The sequence below is a fragment of the Bombina bombina genome, chromosome 2 (assembly GCF_027579735.1).
Source record: "Bombina bombina isolate aBomBom1 chromosome 2, aBomBom1.pri, whole genome shotgun sequence".
Lineage (NCBI taxonomy): Eukaryota > Metazoa > Chordata > Amphibia > Anura > Bombinatoridae > Bombina > Bombina bombina.
This window is the reverse complement of record NC_069500.1, coordinates 460,139,942-460,161,408: the sequence shown is the minus strand read 5'-3', so window position 1 is coordinate 460,161,408 and position 21,467 is coordinate 460,139,942. Positions and strand designations below refer to the sequence as shown.

Genomic DNA, 21,467 nt, shown 5'->3' with positions numbered 1-21,467 from the left:
GCCCCAAAGCTTTGATTCGTGTTTTTTTAATAAAAGATACCAAGAAAAAGAAAATGATAATAGTAGTAAAATAGAAAGTTGCTTAAAATTGCATGCTCTATCTGAATCATATACAGTCGTATGCAAAAGTTCAGGCACCCCTGACAATTTCCATGATTTTCATTTATAAATAATTGGGTGTTTGATTCAGCAATTCCATTTTGATCTACCAAATAACTGAAGGACACAGTAATATTTCAGTAGTCAAATTAGGTTTATTGGATTAACAGAAAATGTGCAATATGCATCAAAACGAAATTAGACAGGTGCATAAATTTGGGCACCCCAACAGAAATATTGCATCAATATTTAGTAGAGCATCCTTTAGCAGAAATAACAGCCTCTAGATGCTTCATATAGCCTGTAATGAGTGTCTGGATTCTGGATGAAGGTATTTTGGACCATTCCTCCTTGCAAAACATCTCCAGTTCAGTTAGGTTTGATGGTTGCCGAGAATGGACAGCCCACTTCAAATCACCCCACAGATTTTCAATGATATTCAGGTCTGGGGACTGGGATGGCCATTCCAGAACATTGTACTAATGTACAACAGGGAGTGTAGCAGCTATGGATGCCTGTGTGTAAAATGTACGCACAAACATACAGTTACCCAGGTTTGTAAAGACCTGTCCTTTAATACCAGATTACCATTTTATTTTGAAAATGTTTGATTTTAAGCATTAAAATAAGTTCCTAGTTCAACTGGTACCAGTTATACTTGCTCCTTATGCTCATTGATGCATATGAGCAGCCATTCTCTGCGTCAGTGCTTACAGAATGAACTGCCCACATGTTGCCGTTGTAAAATCTGACAAAATAAAACTAAAACCCTCCAGGCCGCTGAGATGTCTAGATGATTCATATGGCAAAAAATAGCTGGAAAAAAAATTCCCATTTTGCCCAGAATGTCACGATTCCTATAAATGTTGTGCCAAATATTCTAGAATATATAGTACATGGGGGTTTGCTTCTTACAAAATGGAGGGGAAAAAAAATGTTGTTTGCAAGCAACACACAAGAGCGATGGCTGTTGCAGGACAACCCTAATACTCACATAAAAAAATCTCAGCTTCCAGGCCACATAACTCCTTTCCTGCTACCCAGGGTCTCTGGTGTGTGCACAATGTTCAGTATGAGGTGGCCATTCTCCTCCAGTATTTAAGTTAACAGCCAGGAAAGGGGTAGCAGGAGGTGGTGCCTGAGCCAAGGGAGCAGCCGGCACACTGTGTGACTTACGGATGGGACCTCTGTATCTTTGCCCACGCCGTATTATAGCGCCAAGCCGCAGGGCCTAGAAAGCATCCAGCTGCACCGGGCTAAATTTTAGGTGCGCTAGCAACGCTAAGCAAGGGTCAGTGTGGGTAAGCGGGGGATGATACTACAGCAGACTTACAGGTCTGCTGCTTTTCCCATTGGGCTATTAAAAATTTTCTTAAAAAAATAAAAAATATAATGCCTGCCCAGTGCCCATAACAATGTCCCAAGCGTCAGGTGATACAATTCACAAATCCCTGCATTTTTTCTCTTTCATATAATCATACATTATACAATTTACAGATTTTACAGTTATCTGTAGACTTGTGGATATAAAATGGCACTAAACATTTGTGCACAACTGGTCCGTAGGAACAGAACCACACTGCTGGAGATGCTAGCCAAAAAACTAATACATTTTAAAATCCCCTCATTTAAATACAATAAAAGTGCAACAAGTCTTTACACTGAAATAAAACTGCTTTTAAGGAATATAAGTAGAGATATTAGACATGCCACAGAAGATGAAAACTGAACAGATGTTATATTTGTAACTATCAAGATGTTATCAGTCCTCTGACACAGCAAAGTAGTATGAAATGTATGACGTTATGATTGAAAGGAATCAATCTCTCTTATAAATAATCTATTACAAGATTTGTATATGGAGTTTGAATAGCAGCATTTGGTATAGACCCATGTAAGCTCAGTAAAATCGGTTTTGCACATTAAGGGCTAGATTACAACTGGAGCGCTATTTTAACATGCACCTGTAAAAGGGCAATTTTGCCCAATTACGGGCACACGTTAAATAACCAGCAATTACAAGTTACTGGTTAATGATTTCGGGAGCACCTTTCACAATAAACCAGAGGTCAGACCTCTGGTTAATAAAAAAAAGTGCCCCAATTGCCCCCAAATAAAATGGACAGTTCCTTTTTTTAAATAAAAAAAAATTAGCATTTTTAAAAAAAAAATTTAAACTGTACAAGGCAGTTATAACGGCTTAAAGTGAAGGGAAGTAGGGGGAAGAAGCACTGAAAAGTTCCTTTACATTGCGGTCTATGGGGACCATGTTTAAAACTTTTAATATATATGTATATGCTTATATACCGTTTATATCTGTAATTACACATATAAACACAAACATATGTATATATTCATATATATTTTTAATTTGCTGCCCAACTCTGTGCGACTTACCCTGTGCGGTGTACTAGGTGCTTTGTCGTGTCTCACAGCATGAGTACAAGGCCTATGGAAGCACGTTCTTGTGAGCGAGAGGCTTCCAGGCAAGGTCGCATTCGCAATGCGCTTAACTTGTAATACTAGTGCACATTTGCGTCCGCTGGTATTACTGAGTAGAGAGCAAATACCGCGCTCGTGAAATCACAATATTGCTCTCCACTCATAATCTAGGCCTAAATAGATTCTGGGGAGAACACTGAACTTTTTTATTTTGAAAAACTTTATTCAAGTCGAGGGTTTAAAGGGAAATAAAGTTCACCAGGGTTTACAATATAATGTGAACTGGGAATTCCAGAAGAAACCATGGCTACTAAAGAGTTCAGCATCCTAACTTTTGAGTTATTATACACATGTATTACATACACTAAGGGGAAGATTTATCAATAATTGTATTAATGCGCCGCATATTGTCATTATAAAAATGCACAAATACGCCAATTATATTCCACAAAAAAAATAAAGTAGCTTTGCTGTGCCGTAAAAAGATGCGCTAAAGGCCGAATTGGAAAAGATGATAAATCATGCAACTTGTTAGGGGCATAGTATACTCCTGTCTAGTTTTGAATAATGCAGAAAAAAAGAGAGCTATAAATATTTTCTTAACAACATTAAAAATATAGGTCTATAAAGATATAGAGTGACATAGTATGCACCTTTTTTTAGAGCACAACTATTATAGCATATGGTGTGTGAGCGGTACTCTTGCCTAGTTGTGTGGGATGCCAGTAACATTTAAAGTGTTAACTTGTGTGTAGTTGTGGGAGATAGAAAAACAATTTAAAAAGTGCTACGGCTGTGTACTTGTAAGTAATGATAAGGAGCTCACCTAATGAAAATCTTGGTGTTCTAGACATTTTTTTTTTTTATTATTTTTTTTTTTAATTGTGAGAGAAAAATATTTTTTCAATCCCTTTATACTTATAATATAAATATAATAATGCACCAAAAGAAAAATCGCAAACAATGTGCAGATTTGAAATGTTATTTGTGCCATTTCATATTATTCATTTATTTTACAGGTCGACATATTATGCCCCTTTTTAGGGCAGAACTATTGTAGTTACATAGATATAGATATAGATATATTATATATATATTAGCTAGGTGTCTATGCTAAAATGCAGCTTTATTGAAACGTACGAAAATAAGTTCTGCTTAATTTAATGGTAGATAGCTTATGCCCTTTTTGGGGGGCATAAGTGTCTTGAGGAATCATTTATAAAAATAAAAAAAAACACTACGGATGTCCCTCCACATTAGACCTAAAACGTGGCTTCACAAATCAATAGGGCTTGCAAGCAATGGCTCAAAAGAAAGAAAAAAATAATACTTTTGGCCCTTTTGAACAACACTGTCCTTACTGTTAAACTGCTGCCATCATTTTCAAATGTATTCGCTCCCAGCCACTAAACTACTCCACTGTTGTACAAGTGATTCCTCCTTGTCTAAACTCTTCCCAATCAAGAATACATCAGTCTTCTAATGCTGTGACTATGCCTGAAACTTATCTCAATGCTTACGGTCTTCAAACCTAAAATGATTTAAAAAGAACTTGAACTCACATCTTAAATACAGTATATCAGGGCTCAATAAACTGGCACTGCTGCCATTTGCATATCACCTTAACACCTGGTACATTCTAATGGAGCTTTTCAAACCATATTGAGGATCCATTTGTAACAGTAAATGCACGTGGCATGCAGGCAATTGCTCCCTTGAGTGCACAGAAACTATAATTCCCAGCATGCCATGTGGCTAATCGGCATGAATGCCACTTAGTAACAGCAGCCACATAGTAAACAGTTTGGATGTCAGCACAAAAGCACTGAGAAGTCATTTTAAAAAGGGACATGAAAATACATTTTTATTTCATGGATTTGAGTAGAATAAACAATTTTAAATAACTTTCCAATTTACTTCTATTATCAATTTTGCTTAATTCTTTTGGTGACCTTTAATGAAGGAGCAGCAATACACTACTGGGAGCTAGCAGAACACATTGGTAAGTCAATAATAAGTGGTATATTTGTACAAACATGATTCAGCAGCTAGCTACCAGCTCCTGAAGCTAAATAAGTATGATTTTCAACAAAGGATACATAGAGAATAAAGCAGATTAGATAATAGAAGTAAATTATAAAGTTGATTAAAATTGTATGCTCTATCTGAATCATGAATTAAATGCTTTGAGTTTCATGTCCCTTTAAATAAAAGATACAATTTGAGGGAATATAACAAGGTTAGACAATACGCTTTGGCGTTGCTTAGGTCTCACAGATTACCGCTTACTTGCACCTCCTGATGCAGCAATTTCACTTTATTAAATCAGAAATGACTGGAAAACCACACAAATATTTACAATCGTGAAAAATAAAAAGGTTTGGTTTTATGTCCCATTATGGTAAAACACTTCCCCATTATCATCATCAAATATATAATTAAACGCACATTAAACTGACAAACGTTCTATTATATTAGTGTGACTGAGATGCTACAAAGAGTTTAAAGTGTCAGTAAACCTTAAAAATAATGTTATATAATTCTGCACATAGTGCAGAATTATATAACATATTAGCGCAAACGTTTTAAAACAAAATTTCCCCTTTGAATTTTAAATAAAACCTGCTGTTTCAAAGACCCGCTCTCTGTGATCTTCTGAGCGGGTCTGTTTTTTTCAAACAGCGCATCGGGCCAGCTGTATAGTCACAGCCCGGCCCGACCGCGCCATAGCACTAAGTGCAGCTCGCTCCTGCTCTGTCAGACAGTAGGAGCGAGCTGCACTTAGTGCTATGGCGCGGTCGGGCTGGGCTGTGACTATACAGCTGGCCGATGCGCTGTTTGAAAAAGACAGACCCGCTCAGAAGATCACAGAGAGCGGGTCTGTAAAACAGCAGGTTTTATTTAAAATTCAAAGGGGAAATTTTGTTTTAAAACGTTTGCGCTAATATAATGTTATATAATTCTGCACTATGTGCAGAATTATATAACATTATTTTTAAGGTTTACTGACACATTAAATATATTATTTTATTTAAATAATGAAAACAGCATCATGTGCACGCACAGGGTAACAATCTTTGAGCTGGCACCAATTAAATTAAATTGTAAGCCGCATGGACTGTGCATGGAACATACGTACCAATCAATGACAGTGTAGGCAGCCCCAGCATACTATAAACTACTTCCATTTCTGTTGTGTTTTTCATGATTTACATAGAGCATGCAATTTTAAACAATTTTCTAATTTACTTTGATTATTAAATTTTCTTCATTCTCTTGGTATCCCCTAGTTTTGAAAGCTTCAAGCGCTCAATACAACCAACCTAGTGTAGGTTGTATGCTTACAGGGATGCATACAACCTACACTAATCTTCCCCAACTCCATTGCTATCCCCTTTAACCTCCTTACAATGTAAGCATAAGAGCCCAACTGTTTGACGATCACCTTCTTAAGAGCCGACTACAACACAGGTCCTCTACCCATTTGATCTCTATATATGTTACCTTGTATACTGTCTATGTTTATAGCGCTGCAGAATTTATTGGCGCTCTACAAATAACCGATAATAGTAATCTTTTCTTGAAAACTAGGAACGTAAGCTCAGGAGAGTGCACCTGTCTGGAACACTATATGGCAGCAGTTTTGCAAAAATGTTATCCATGTTAAAGAGAAGTAGATGGCAGCACTATTTCCTGCCATATAGTGCTCCAGACACCTACCTAGGTATCTCTTCAACAAAGAATAACATGGGAATTTAGCAAATTTGATCATTTTGGGTTTCATTTCCCTTTAACGTTTTTAGAACAAATTAACATCCTTTTTACTGCAGTTATTTTTCAATAGCCAAACTCCAAAACCATTTGCCTTATTTAGGGGAGCCAATCTGGGCTTTAGTCCACAGACAAGTCATGGTCCCAGAGTTAATATAAAGTGAATTGTTTTGCAGTTGGTATCTTAAAAATCCAATTAGGGTCAGATATGTAACAGGGTTAACCTTGAGACATCAGCAGAGAAGTGCATTACAAGTTCTGATAATCAGAAATGTCGTCATTTAACTCTGAAAATTTAGCAAAGGGGCAAAATAAATCATGGAAATATGTTGAAAAGTTGTTTCATTACACATAACTAAACATGTTATAAATAAATCTCAAGGTGTTTAGTGTCCCTTTAAAGACAAATGTAACCCCTTGAGTGCCAACGACAGTTTTGAGACATCACAAATTGTCTCAGTCAGGTGCTAACGAAGGCTCAGAGCCGTCGCTAGCACACTCCCACCTTGAGGGAGATCTGGGGGCTCCCACCCGCTCCTACCCCGGCGATCAGGCCTGCATAGTGACAGGCATCGCTGGTGCTTCAGGTTTTGCGCGGTGATGTCACATACAATGACGTTATGACGTCACCGCGCAACTTTATTCAAAGTTCACAATAGATAGTGTAGGGAAATGGGCATGCTGCTTAGATGCCTATATCTCAGGCATCTAAGCAGCTAAAGACCCCCAAGACCCACAGTTGGAAAGGTAATCACCTAACCTTTCAAACGGTATATATCTTGGGGATCTGAAAAAAAGCTTAGCAATGTTTTAATTTTATACGAGGAGGGCACTAAAGAAGCTGATAGGGTGGATCAGATGATTAATATTCTAATATTTTACAATATAAAAATTGTTATTAGGTAATAAATCAATTAAAAAAAAGTGTAGTGTAAACAGAACAAGTGAATACCTATACAAATATATTAATTTATATAAACTGTGACATAATTGTAACTATTTTAGTCTTTTTGACAATCTTTATGTGACAAACTTCTGTTTAAAAACTTCTACTATTAGTTTAACTCTCAAATAGAGATCTGCCCTCAAGAGATCTGCCCTCCAAGAGAGGGCACTCAAAAATTAACAGCAAAAACAAAAAATAGAAGAATCCAGAATAAGAAAAAGACCACTAGAGGAAATAGAGGAGGGAGAAGAGGGAAGAGTAGAGTCAAAAAAACAAAAAAGGACAACCAAAGATAGAAACAAAAGGAATTTTTCTACTTGAGCAAAAAGGTACTAACAGCAGAAGAGTCCAGAGTATTAAGTCGAGGGCTATCGTTTGCCCCATCAAAGAATTTGAATAAATTTGAAACACACTTAAATGTAAAAAAATTGTACATAATTTGACACTTAAAAAGGTACTTCCTTAAACATCCAATAGAAAGATCAAGTCAACAATACAGCACTGCAAATATCTCGCAAAAAAACATTTGTACACACTGATTTAATAATGAAATCCAAATTTTATCCCACATCAGATAAAGGTAGTAAAATTGAAAAAAGATAGATACAAAGAAAATGAAACAAAGACCAAATTTGAATAAAGCAGAAAAGGAAGTGTTAAAAACCTTAGAAAAGGATAATGAAATAACGATTAAATCCGCGGATAAGGGAGGCGGGTTAGTCATCATGGATACTGATAAATATAGACAAGAAGCTGAAAGGTTATTAAACGATAGGAAGACCTACAAAAAACTAGAATTAGATCCAACCAAAAAATTTTCAGAAAGATTAATACGACTATTAGATGAGGGTAAAGATAAGGAAATTCTAAATGATAAAGAGTACAACTATGTGAAACCAAAGGAACCAAGGATACCGATCTTCTATTTCTTACCAAAAATTCATAAGAGTTTAGAAAATCCACTCAGTAGGCCAATAGTATTTGGCATTGGTTCTATTACAGTGAATTTATCACAATATGTTGACAAATTCTTGCAAAAATATGTAAAGAAATTAGACTCACATCTTAAAAGATTCAACACAACTTCTAAGAATCCGAGAAAAATATAACGTGGGAAAGGGATTTTGTGATGGCAACCTGTCATAATTTTGGGATTGATGCTATAGAATATTTTCTAAGTAAAGATGATGAATTACAGGAATTACAGAAAGAGTATATTTTAAAGCAATAAGATTTATCTTGGAACATAATTATTTCAGTTTTGATGGCAGATATTACCTATAAATAGAGGGGACAGCAATGGGTACAAGATTTGCACCAAGCTACGCAAAAAAAATTATGGGCGAGTGGGAAGAAAAATTCTTGGAACATGCCGAGCTTGGTGCGAATCTTGTACTCTTCAAAAGATATATTGACAATATTGTTATTATATGGAGAGGAAGTACAGAAACTCTTGAAGAGTTGTTCCTACTAATGAATAATAATGATAGATGTCTTCATTTTACCCATAATATTAGCAAGGGAAAAATAACTTTTCTGGATTTGGACATTGAGATAGAGGAAGGACAGTGTATAACTAAAACACACTTTAAACCCGTAGATGCAAATAATTATATACATATGTCTAGTTGCCATTTTTATAAATGGAAAGATAATATCCCAACAGGACAATATTTAAAAATTAGAAAGTGACTTTGAAAATCAGACAAGTACTTTAGAAGATAAATTTCTCGAAAGAGGTTATAAAAAAAGATGAGATAGAAAAAGCCAAAGAGCAAGGAATACTCCAAGGGAAAAATTACTAGAAATAAAACATAAACCGACAAATGAAATAATTAAAATTTGAAGTTATATTTATAAAATGAATATAGTGATGATCATTGGGCTATGAAAAAGATATTGTACAAACACTGGCACCTTATTAAAAAAGACCCCATAATAGGTGATATAATATCACCTTACTCAAAAATGATATATAAGAAAAGTAGGAACCTCAAATCTATGCTAGCCCCAAGCGAATTTAAAAAGGATAAAAAATCCTGTTAATAAAGATGGAAATCTAGAAGGTCAAAAAATTCAAGGTTTTTTCCCCTGTCTGACATGTCGGGCATGTAGAGATAGTGATAAAAAAAAAATATAGAGCTTTCAGGTATTGACTTTAAAATCAAAGATACAATCAGATGTTGTAGTAAAGGAGTTATCTATATGTTAAAATGTACTTGCAATTTAGTCTATATAGGAGAGACCTCTAGGATGTTAAGAGACAGAATTAGGGAGCACCTCTTGTGCATAGAGAAAAGCTTAACCACCACTCATCTTTATAAAACATTTTACAGAGGTTCATAAGAAAAAGATTAAAGATGTTAAATATTGGGGTCTATTAAGGTGAGACAGGATTGACAGAGAGGCAGTTATGAACATAAACTTTTAAAAAAGGAAGCTGAGTTTATTTATAACTTTGACACCCTACACCCCAAAGGTCTAAACTCTGAGTTAGAGGTTACCCCGTTTTTAAATTAAAAGATAAGATAGTTAAATAAATAAAAAAAATAAAAATAAAAAAAAACTATTAATACTGTCCTTTAGTATTTACTAAAATGACTCAAATCTATTTAATTATAGAAAATAAAGGTTTCAATTAATTTAAATATATTCTGCTCAATCTGCTTAAAATATTTAAGAATTTGTACATTAGAATAGTCAGACGAGCCGGAATCAGCAACAAGGAAAACAGCAGAGTCAGGAACAAGCCAGGGATCAGGAAGGACGTCAGGCAGCCAGGTAATACACAGGAACTCTCACAAACAGGTCTGAGACAACGCAAAGCATACTGAACAGAGGCCCTTTAAATAATAAGTAATGACATCACAATTCTGAGACTGCATCCTGTCTCACATGGATGATGCACACCAGTCTGGCCATAAAAGGAAGTGCAGGAAATTAGCAGCATCCCCCACAATGCACCATAGTCAGGAAGAGAGGTGAGCAAAATGGCTGCCAGCAGCACATGGCAAACAAAACAGTGAAAAAACCCTGACAATGGGTTAATAAGTTTCCTTTTTAAGTATACAAGTTTTTTAAAAGTTTTAAAAGATAGAGAGTATTTTTACTAGTTTTTTATAAGAACATATATACCGTAGAATTTGTCAGTTTGTGGTATAAAAAGGCAACCAAGGTACAACAAAAGACAATAAGGGGTTAAAAGAACAATAGGGGATTGGAAAACTACGAACCAATTAGCAAAGAGAAGAATTGGACCAATAAGATCAAAAGCAGGGATTTAAAAGAAGAAGCGGGAGACTTACACAGCATCTTGATAAAGCCCGGAGAGGCGGGTGAAACGCGTAGAAGCTGTGTTAATCTTCTAAGAAAAAGGAGCATTTTAGCCATAGGATCCGTGTCTCACCATCTCAAACTCTCAAGCAAAAGTACCAGCGTACATATGTACTAGTGTGCGGTATTACCAATAGAGAGAGGAGACAGCGGTGAAGGGTTTTTGACATCGACTTGCGCAAGTAAACAGATTCGGTTAAAAGGATTCCCTCTGCAATACCTGACACGTCAGTGAGAGACGTAAACAAACAGGGAGGAGAAAGCAAGTTTGGTGTCTCTGGACACAGAGTAAGTCAAACAGAGCAGAAGTAAGATCCTTTGAATTACCTAAGAACCAGAGGTAAGATCCTTCAACGAAAAAATAGAGACTGTGAGACACTATTATTGGGAAAACCATTATTATCTTTATACCAAGACAGAATCTGCATGTTAGCCAACGAAGATATTTTTCCAGACTTGGACTAATAACTTTTGGTCCTTTCCGAAAAGGACGCTATTGAAAAATAAAAGTGTCCCCAGGTTGAACATTTGAACCTTTTAAAAAGAAATACACATCCCCTGACTTTGGCCATTAATCATTTTGTACCGATATAGTTATCTTTTAATGTTGGTATTTTAGATTATGGTGTTTTAAATGGTAACATTAAGACTGTAACTACATTTTATACTTGGAATATGGTGATTGAAATCGTTTGAGAGTAGATTAAGGATATTTGCTTAAACAAATGTACTACCAAGATTTAAAGCAAATATAGTGTAAGTAAAATCCTGCTTCTTAATCGAGTAAACATTGACTAACAGACAGACAGACAGACAGACATCAGGTGATGCCTGTAAGTTAGCAATCGTGATAGTAACAAAGAAACAAAAGTATAAGTATAAGCGGAGTAAAATATCAATAACGGTAATCCAATCGAATTGTAGTCCTAATAGTTTTTATTGAGTGTAATATAAATTTATGATAACAATTTAATTATATATGTATATGTTTTGACCTTGATGAAATAAACACTTTTTGAAGTTTTAGAACAAATATTCTAGCTTTTTCCATTCGACTATTTGAGAGTTAAACTAATAATAGAAGTGTTTAAACAGAAGTTTGTCACATAAAGATTGTCAAAAAGACTAAAATAGTTACAATTATGTCACAGTTTATATAAATGTATATATTTGTATAGGTACTCACTTGGTCTGTTTACACTACACTTTTTTAATTGATTTATTACCTAGTAACAATAGTTATATTGTAAAATATTAGAATATTAATCATCTGATCCACCCTATCAGCTTCTTTAGCGCCCTCCTCGTATAAAATTAAAACATTGATAAATTATTCTTATTTAGGAAGTAAATAAGTTTAGGAGTGGCTAGGAATAGGAGTATAGTTAGCGCTAACGTTAAACACTTTCCACAAAAAAAGCTTAGCACGCAAAGGGTTAAAATACATCAATTCATAAATCTGCAAAATGCTTCTAGTATGATTAGCACAGGTTTGATGATAACTCTTATTGTGCAAGCAATTTGCAAACATACAGCAGTAAGTCACAAGCAAGCACTTTCCAATCTCGCACATGCACAGAACACTAGCATTTATTTGTAGCATTTTCAAATTTTGTTTCAACCCTTATGATACATTATGGTGACAGCTGTAATAAAGGAATTCAAATTGGCAACCTTCATTTTGACAAAACACAGCACATAGGTAATTCAGGGTCAGACAATAAACAGACAGTTCTTAAAGAAATAGTCTAGTCAAAATTAAACTTTCATGAGTCAGATAGAGCATGCAATTTTAAGCAACTTTCTAATTTACTATTATCAAAATGTTTTCATTCTCTTGGAATCTTTCTTTGAAAAAACAGGAATGTAAGCTTAGGGGCCAGCCCATTTTTGGTTCAGCACCAGGGTAGTGCTTGCCGATTGGTTGGCTACATTTATACACCGATCAGCAAGTGCTACCCAGGTACTGAACCAAAAATGGGATAGCTCCTAGGCTTACATTCAAATAAAGATACCAAGAGAACGAATACAAATTGATAATAGGAGTAAATTTAAAAGTTGCTTAAAATTGCATGCGCTATCTGAATTAGGAAAATTTAATTTTGACTAGACTATCCCTTTAAGGTGTGGATGGAAAAACACCAAAACAAAAATGATGAATAGGGAATAGACTGAAGTTATGTTATTGTGTCATATTTAATAACTATAATGTAAATTAGTGTAGCACGGGAAAAGACTGACAACTGTCCATTTAACCCTTTCGTGACAGGGTTAAAGTGCCTACATCGGAACACCTGTTCCGATGTAGACAAATTGAAACTACGCGATCGTGCATACCATCGCGAGATTTCAATTATTGGATCGCATCTGGGGGGCGTCCCTACAACCCTAGGAATGCCCTCCAGACCGCGATCAAGTCCTTGAAGCACAGAAGGCTTCAGGACAGCCGTTTGTTATGACGTTCTATTCCGTCATAACGGCTTTAAAGCCCAGTGTAAATATGACGGAATAGAACGGCATAACGGCGTTAAAAGGTTAAATTAGCTTTGAGATTTTGTTTTCTTATGTCTGAAGTAGCCAACTTCAGGTCTAGATAAGTGTAGTACAAAAATGTAAACAGGTACGCTAATACCGCTTGCACAAAATCCACACTGCTTCCATTTTTGCACTCAGATTGCAGAAAGACTAATATTTTTTTGTTTGTGCCATGCAATAATTTTATAAATAGCATTCATTGCACAAGCATAAAACAGTCAGTGCTAGGACAAGATCTAGGGGAGTCCCCAAAATAAAATACTGTATATCTAAAAACATTTTCCTTACAACTGCTCTATCACACTATTTAACCCTAAACTGTAATTATCATCAACACATAAAACCCATGATTTTATAGGGTTTTTATTTTTTAGTATAGTTTTTTTTAGATTTTTTTGGGGGGTGTATGGTTTTTGACTGGTAACCTAGACCACAGTAATTAAAAACAACACACAAAACTTACATACACCTATGAACACTCATCTGCAAAGTGTCACTAAGGGGAAGTCAAGTTTCCATATTCAATCAGGTTATGTACTGACATTACACCATTAAAAGTAATCAAACAAATACAAAATATATCGCAAATACAGACTATGTGCATTATGAACTGATGCATATACCATAGCTGTGTCTTGTAGCTTGTGTTTATATAGAACTAGGTACAGACATTACTGTACTACTTGATCTGCTGATAGTGTCTTACACAAGCTACGTATAACACCCTACTGCAGACCCCTTTAAAAGACATACACTTGTAACATAATTCCACCTAAATTATTTGAGAATGAATGATGGGATGAGGTTTGGAGAAGCTGCAGCATGGCTGGGTTGGTGTACCCTGGTTATGCCACCTCCGCTATCTCCTCCTTTGCCTCCCCCTGAAACTTCAGCGGCCATGGGGAACCCTCGGTTGCCTCTCCTTCCCACACAAATAAGTCGATCAATTTAACTCCACTCACCTCTTTCCGCCGCTGTATGATCACTACACCCTCCCATCCACCCGGCATTATATGTGGGTATTCTCGTGCAGCGATATCACTCCCATCTCTAACACCCCCGATCACTCAACAAACTCGGCCACGCGCCCACGCACACGGCTCAATCATATTTAGAGCTCGGCCTCGCAGACACTGCCAAAGCGCGCGTCTTGGCTGCAGACTGGCCACGCCTACATAGCCCTCAAGTTGAATGCGCGTGCCCGCAACTTTTTTTTTTTTTTTCTTGTTAGCAGGTCTGTGGTTTCCAGTGCGGGTTGCACAGGGCCTGTGAAAATGAATGGGGGAGCTCGCTCTCTCAGTGTAGCTGGTGTTTCTTAAGAGAAGTTTTTTTTTGCAATGGGCTGGCGACCGAGTTGGAGGAGCGGTGGGTTTTATTGACCACGTAGATTTCCTTGTGTCCTTTGGATGATCGTGATATTTTCCAGTTACTGTAATGCGGATGCGCAGGCGTTGTCACAAAACCATGTCAGATATTTATATATATTTCATGGTTGCTCCTCCAAGGGACCTGAGTGAAAAGACACATTTTTAAATCAGTTTCTATATCTGGTGTGTCTTGATCGCGTGCCCAGCATACTTCCCTAAATATTTAAGGTGTCTTGGTTTAATTATACGGTATTTACTACGCAAACAGCTCTGTGTCGTCTTCCAGTTTCATTCATCTTCCTAGCTCTAATTTTTGCGATCTCCACACACAGATTTTTGGATATTTTATTTCCCAAAGGACACACGTTGTGTATTTTGTAGCACATAAACTGTTGTAGGCAGTGCTAGGTAGGTGTCCCCATCCTATTAGATATCTTCAGACCAGACATCATTTTCTAAACCACCAGCTTAAAGGGTCAGTAAACACCTTGAGAGTTAAAGGGACAGTAAACACCTTGAGAGTTAAAGGGACATTTCAGCCAAAATTGGAATCCACATGGATACATTTCATTTTGAAATAAAAGATTTTTTGTAATATAAATGTATTAGCTAAAATGCTTCTAATAAAAGCTACGGCTGTTTCAAAAGTGTATTTAACCCTTTGGCTACTAAGCCATTTCCCACCTATGTGCTAAGCTGTAATACAAACAGAAATAGGTGAAACCCAAATTAGCAGCGCTTCTCTATAACAGGCTAATTATGTACCAAAAAAGAGAAACTATGTATATAGTCTAGATGGAAATTGCCTGATAAGTGAAGCAATATATATTGAGGTATATCAGTCGAGATATAGTTTATAATAAGATACAATAAATATTGGGACAGAGTAATGGTCCTAAAAAAAAAAAAATTAACAATTTGCTGTTATTACAAAACTCAAATCACTATTCGTAGGATAGGTTACGAGAAGATAACAATACTTCCCAATAGTGTTGTGGATGGTGGGTGCCGCTCCAAGTGATGACACAGGGCTGCGGTCCTGGTCTTAGGAAGTGGCTGGAAAACAAGATAAAACACAGAGCGCAACCCACTCTAAGTGTAAAATCATTTAATATCAAACAATAAAAAAACGTGTAAATCGCACGTACAGTGTTACAAAATAAACAGGCACAATAAAACCAATCCCAGATTGTATCACCAAATGTCAGGGGTGTGATGTCCGTCACCTCGTAGCTCACAATCCCCAAAACGGCTTCCGGATCGCCGTGTGAGAATTCAGCTTGTGCCGAGGGATACTCCAAATGGCATTGATAACAGGGAAGCTGGGAGAAGTTCCTTTTGTGCCGCCTCGACGCGTTTCCTCAGGCTACGACCTGACTTTCTCAAGAGGATGTTTGGAGTGACGTCACTTAGGTCTTTTAAACAGTCCCGGTAAGGCGTGCCTCTCAAAGGAGTCATATCATTGGTTGTGACTCATCAGTGATGTTTAGGTAAGTCTTGCACGTTACTAATAAACAAAAAGTCCTTTCTGAATAAGCTATAAAAATATAAAAAGTCGAAGTATCAATGCAACAACATTAGACAGTGTTATTTCAACACAAAATGCTACATTTAAAATCATGTATTTATACATTTAGAACGAATTATAGAAAAATTGTTACAATCTATTATGGCAAAGTAACAAAGAATGTAGATACTTTTAAACTAAGTAGACTCCTAATGTGGCCTTATGATTATGCTAGATTGCCAAGAGTTTTGGACAGAAGTTTTTAAACCCACAAGGACACAATGTGAAATGGGCACGGATGGTCTCAGAAGCAGTTATCCGTTTTCATGGGGAATGTTCAGTAGTGTGTTACATGAATGCTTGTAAATCTAGGTCTATATTGAGACCCAGATTGCTAACAGTATTCAAGGATTGAAGTTCGTGGATCCAGTATGTTTCGCGTTGCCTTAAACTCCTTAATCTATTTTTACAACTATTGGGAGGGATCCAATCTATAACCATAATGCGTAACCCAGAATTGTTTGCATTATGGTAGTTTAAAAAGTGGTAAGGTACACTGTGATTATCAATTTTGTTTTTAATATTGTTAAGATGTTCACTGAATCTATTTTTAATATGTCTTTTCGTGCGTCCTATATAAACGCATTTGCAATCGCACATGAGGAGATATACCACATACGTGGATTTGCAAGTGAATTTATGCTGTAATCTAAAAGTTTTTGAGCTATTTGCATCCTTAAAAGTATCCCCCTTAATGATGCGATTGCACATATTACAGTTTTTAGTTCCACATGGCCAAGTACCATTGGTTCTACTGAGCCAGTGTGATTCTCTTACTACGGAGGGTTTGGGTAAGCTCTTAAGTTTTGAAGGCGCTAAGAGATTTTTTAAAACTTTGTTTTTCTTAAAAGTCATAGTTGGTCCATCAGGCAACACTTTGCCCAATATAGGGTCTAGAGTCAAGATGGACCAATGTTTTTTCAAGATGTTCTCTATATCTCTGCTCCCTTGACTATATGTAGTGATAAATCTTATGTCGTTAGTCTTTTCAATGTTACATATAGTGTTTCCATCGGGTTGTTCATTATTCTTATTAAGCATATTATTTCTATCCATCTTTTTAACCTTATCTTTAATGTTGGATAAGAGACCCGCATCATAGCCCTTTTCTTTAAACCTCTGGTCCAGAATATCTGATTCTTCATAGAAATCGTCCAAATGTGTACAATTTCTACGAATGCGTTGGTATTGGCCCAGAGGGATATTTCTTTTCCATCTGGGCAAATGCCCACTCTTTGCACTTAAAAATCCGTTTTTATCAGTTGGTTTTCGATAATTTTGAACTGCAATTTTCCTATCCTTATCTACAAATAATATGAGATCCAGGAATTCAATCCGCTCTTTTTCTGTTTTACTGGTAAATTTTAAATTAAGGTTGTTATTGTTAATGTGTTCAATAAAATTTACTACTGACTCTTCTTTCCCTCTCCAGATGATTATAACGTCATCGATGTATCTAAAATATTTGTAAAGTTGTCCACTATAGGGATTGTTGGACCAGATAAAATTATTTTCAAAATAATCCATTAAAAGATTGGCATACGATGGGGCGAATGTTGTCCCCATCGCAGTCCCCTGTAATTGTAAATAAAAATTAGAATTGAACTCAAAATAGTTGTGTGTTAAAATAAACCTTATGCTTGTAAGGATGAAATCTATTTGAATGGATGGGAGATTGCTGTTAGTAAGATTTTCTTCAATGGCTTTAATGCCCAGGTGATGGGGAATACAGGTATATAGCGAGGAGACATCGCATGTCAACCATACGAAGTCTTCCTGCCACTTCACTCCTTCAAATATTTTTATGGTCTCAGTGGTGTCTTTTAGGAAAGACTTGGTACTTCGAACCAGAGGTTGGAGGAAGAAATCTATGTAGGCCGATAAATTGCTGGTAAGAGAATCTATTCCAGAAATTATCGGCCTACCTGGAGGGTCCACTAAGGTCTTGTGGACCTTAGGGAGATGATAATATAGAGGGATACTCGGGTCCCTATTGACCAGAAAGTGGAATTCTTCATTTCTTAGTATGCCTTGTACTTTTGCTTCAGTGAGAATAGACAATAAATCCTTAACAAAAGTATTAGTGGGATTAAATGTTAGTTTTTTATATGTATGTGGATCGCTTAAGATTTTATCTGCCTCCTTGAGGTAGTCTGCTCTGTCCTGTACAACTACTCCGCTTCCCTTGTCCGCCGTTTTAATAATTATATTTGGGTTATTTTTGATGTTTTGGAGTGTTGTTCTTTCTTGTTTAGATAAATTGTCATTGAATTTGTTAACCCAAATACCTTGTTTGTCTATCCATAATTTTGATAGATCTGTACTCACCAATTTATTAAAAATTTTGATGTGTTCACCTTGCGCACCTAGAGGATTAAAATTTGACGGTTTTTTGAAAGTAGTATGTCTAATCTGTTCACTTACTGGTTCCTCATGTGTACTGAAATCTAGTTGTGTACTTCCCTGTGTGGGATTTTCTTCATTTAGACTTTCTAAAATGTGTAATGTGTCACTGTCATTTCCATTTAGGTGAATGTCCATTTTTGATATTGTTCTATCTAATGGCGATTGTTTTAAAAAATATCTTTTTAGAGTCATCTTTCGTATGTATTTCTGCAGATCAATATAAGTTTCAAATTTATTGGGTGCTCTCTTAGGGGCAAAATTGAGACCCTTGGCGAGAAGATTAAGCTCTTCATTATTCAATTTCTTGGAGGTTAGATCAAACACACACTCTTTATTTTTGGCTAATATCGCCTTCTGTATTCTTGTTCTCTGAACCTGTCTCCCTCCTCTCTTTCCTCGCTTGTTCTTTTTCTTTTTGCATTTAAATGTGCCTCTCTTCTCTCTATAGGCTCTTGATAGGATGGGGGTGTGAGATTTAATCTTCTGTCTTCCCGTGAGTCTAAAAAATCCTGTGATTTAGGTTGACTTTTATTATTATGGCTAGATCTTTCCACTGAGTCTCTTCTTTGCAAATCTCTTTTATTTGGATTATTGTCCCTAGGTCTTGCTCCCTGATTAGCAAAGTCACCCTCTGTTTGGTGGCTTAAAATACGGAACCTGTTATTATAAGAGTTGTAGTTATCCCTTCTAGAATCTTGTTGTGTGGATCTATTCTCTGTTGATCTATGATGACTGTAGTTGTGTGTATTATTATAATGTGGTTTATCCCTATGTGAGTGGGAGTATCCCTCATTTCTATAATAATTGTTTTTATGAGCGTGTGGGTGTAAATACGGTCTATCCTTCATATCTCTAGCTGGTGTATGTATATATATTTCCTCTTTATGGGGATTGCTAGCTTTATTATTATTAGTAGGATAAACTTGCTTCTGAGCCCTCCGTGTATTGTTGGAATTATTCACATTATCATTATTAGTTCTATATCCATCTGCCCCCTTGTTGTTAGTATTGGATTTTTTATATGTAAAAACCTGATTATTTTTGTAATCGTCTAAGTCTCTTTTAAGCTTAAGTTGCTTTTGTCTTGCTAAATCTTCATTAAGTTTGTTATTCCGTGCTTGGATGTTTTTGTTTAATTTTTTCCACCTCTCTTCCTCCTTGAATGGTTGAATTTTAGGAAGGATAGTGTCAAGAGCTACTTTGACTTTTTTCAATTTCATTTCTCTGTATCTAACTAAAATTTTAATCAGAGTCATAGAACAATCTTGTAAGGCTTTTTCCCAGTCAGTGGTAAACTCTACCTCCTCCAAATCAAAGGCCGGGTATTTAAAAATTCTTAATCCCCTTGGGACTACCTCATGAAGAACATAATTGTCCAATAATAATAAATCTTGCCATTTTTTACTATCACTATTAAGTAATTTTTCAAGATCCCTGAAGAGTTCTGTTGGATTCTCTAAAGAGTCCCCTGTATTGTTGCTAGTTTCTATATTCAACATGTTTTGAGACCTTTGCCTATTATGTCTTAGAGAGCAATCACCGAAAACACCTGAATTGTCAGTTTGTTCGGTTGTATCCATTGTTCACCTTATATATATGTCGCTATTAAATGGAAAAATAAGTTATATAAAAAGGTCTCCAAATACAAAAATTATATATGAAATATACAGGATTATTCGAAATAATAAACAAAAATTATATTGCTAACGAGATGCGCTGCTCTAACACAGAAATATGTAATACAAACAGAAATAGGTGAAACCCAAATTAGCAGCGCTTCTCTATAACAGGCTAATTATGTACCAAAAAAGAGAAACTATGTATATAGTCTAGATGGAAATTGCCTGATAAGTGAAGCAATATATATTGAGGTATATCAGTCGAGATATAGTTTATAATAAGATACAATAAATATTGGGACAGAGTAATGGTCCTAAAAAAAAAATAATTAACAATTTGCTGTTATTACAAAACTCAAATCACTATTCGTAGGATAGGTTACGAGAAGATAACAATACTTCCCAATAGTGTTGTGGATGGTGGGTGCCGCTCCAAGTGATGACACAGGGCTGCGGTCCTGGTCTTAGGAAGTGGCTGGAAAACAAGATAAAACACAGAGCGCAACCCACTCTAAGTGTAAAATCATTTAATATCAAACAATAAAAAAACGTGTAAATCGCACGTACAGTGTTACAAAATAAACAGGCACAATAAAACCAATCCCAGATTGTATCACCAAATGTCAGGGGTGTGATGTCCGTCACCTCGTAGCTCACAATCCCCAAAACGGCTTCCGGATCGCCGTGTGAGAATTCAGCTTGTGCCGAGGGATACTCCAAATGGCATTGATAACAGGGAAGCTGGGAGAAGTTCCTTTTGTGCCGCCTCGACGCGTTTCCTCAGGCTACGACCTGACTTTCTCAAGAGGATGTTTGGAGTGACGTCACTTAGGTCTTTTAAACAGTCCCGGTAAGGCGTGCCTCTCAAAGGAGTCATATCATTGGTTGTGACTCATCAGTGATGTTTAGGTAAGTCTTGCACGTTACTAATAAACAAAAAGTCCTTTCTGAATAAGCTATAAAAATATAAAAAGTCGAAGTATCAATGCAACAACATTAGACAGTGTTATTTCAACACAAAATGCTACATTTAAAATCATGTATTTATACATTTAGAACGAATTATAGAAAAATTGTTACAATCTATTATGGCAAAGTAACAAAGAATGTAGATACTTTTAAACTAAGTAGACTCCTAATGTGGCCTTATGATTATGCTAGATTGCCAAGAGTTTTGGACAGAAGTTTTTAAACCCACAAGGACACAATGTGAAATGGGCACGGATGGTCTCAGAAGCAGTTATCCGTTTTCATGGGGAATGTTCAGTAGTGTGTCACATGAATGCTTGTAAATCTAGGTCTATATTGAGACCCAGATTGCTAACAGTATTCAAGGATTGAAGTTCGTGGATCCAGTATGTTTCGCGTTGCCTTAAACTCCT

The 21,467-nt window shown here is 36.1% G+C and overlaps 1 protein-coding gene across 1 annotated transcript in view; it reads right to left on the bottom strand.

The window, feature by feature from the left end:
- Positions 1–14,554, bottom strand: part of TPST2 (tyrosylprotein sulfotransferase 2) — a 254,414-nt gene extending 239,860 nt beyond the window's left edge. The window contains exon 1 of the mRNA XM_053702085.1: positions 14,089–14,554. The gene's annotated coding sequence lies outside the window, so the exon portion shown is untranslated. The remainder of the gene's footprint in view (positions 1–14,088) is intronic.
- Positions 14,555–21,467: the final 6,913 nt, after the last annotated feature.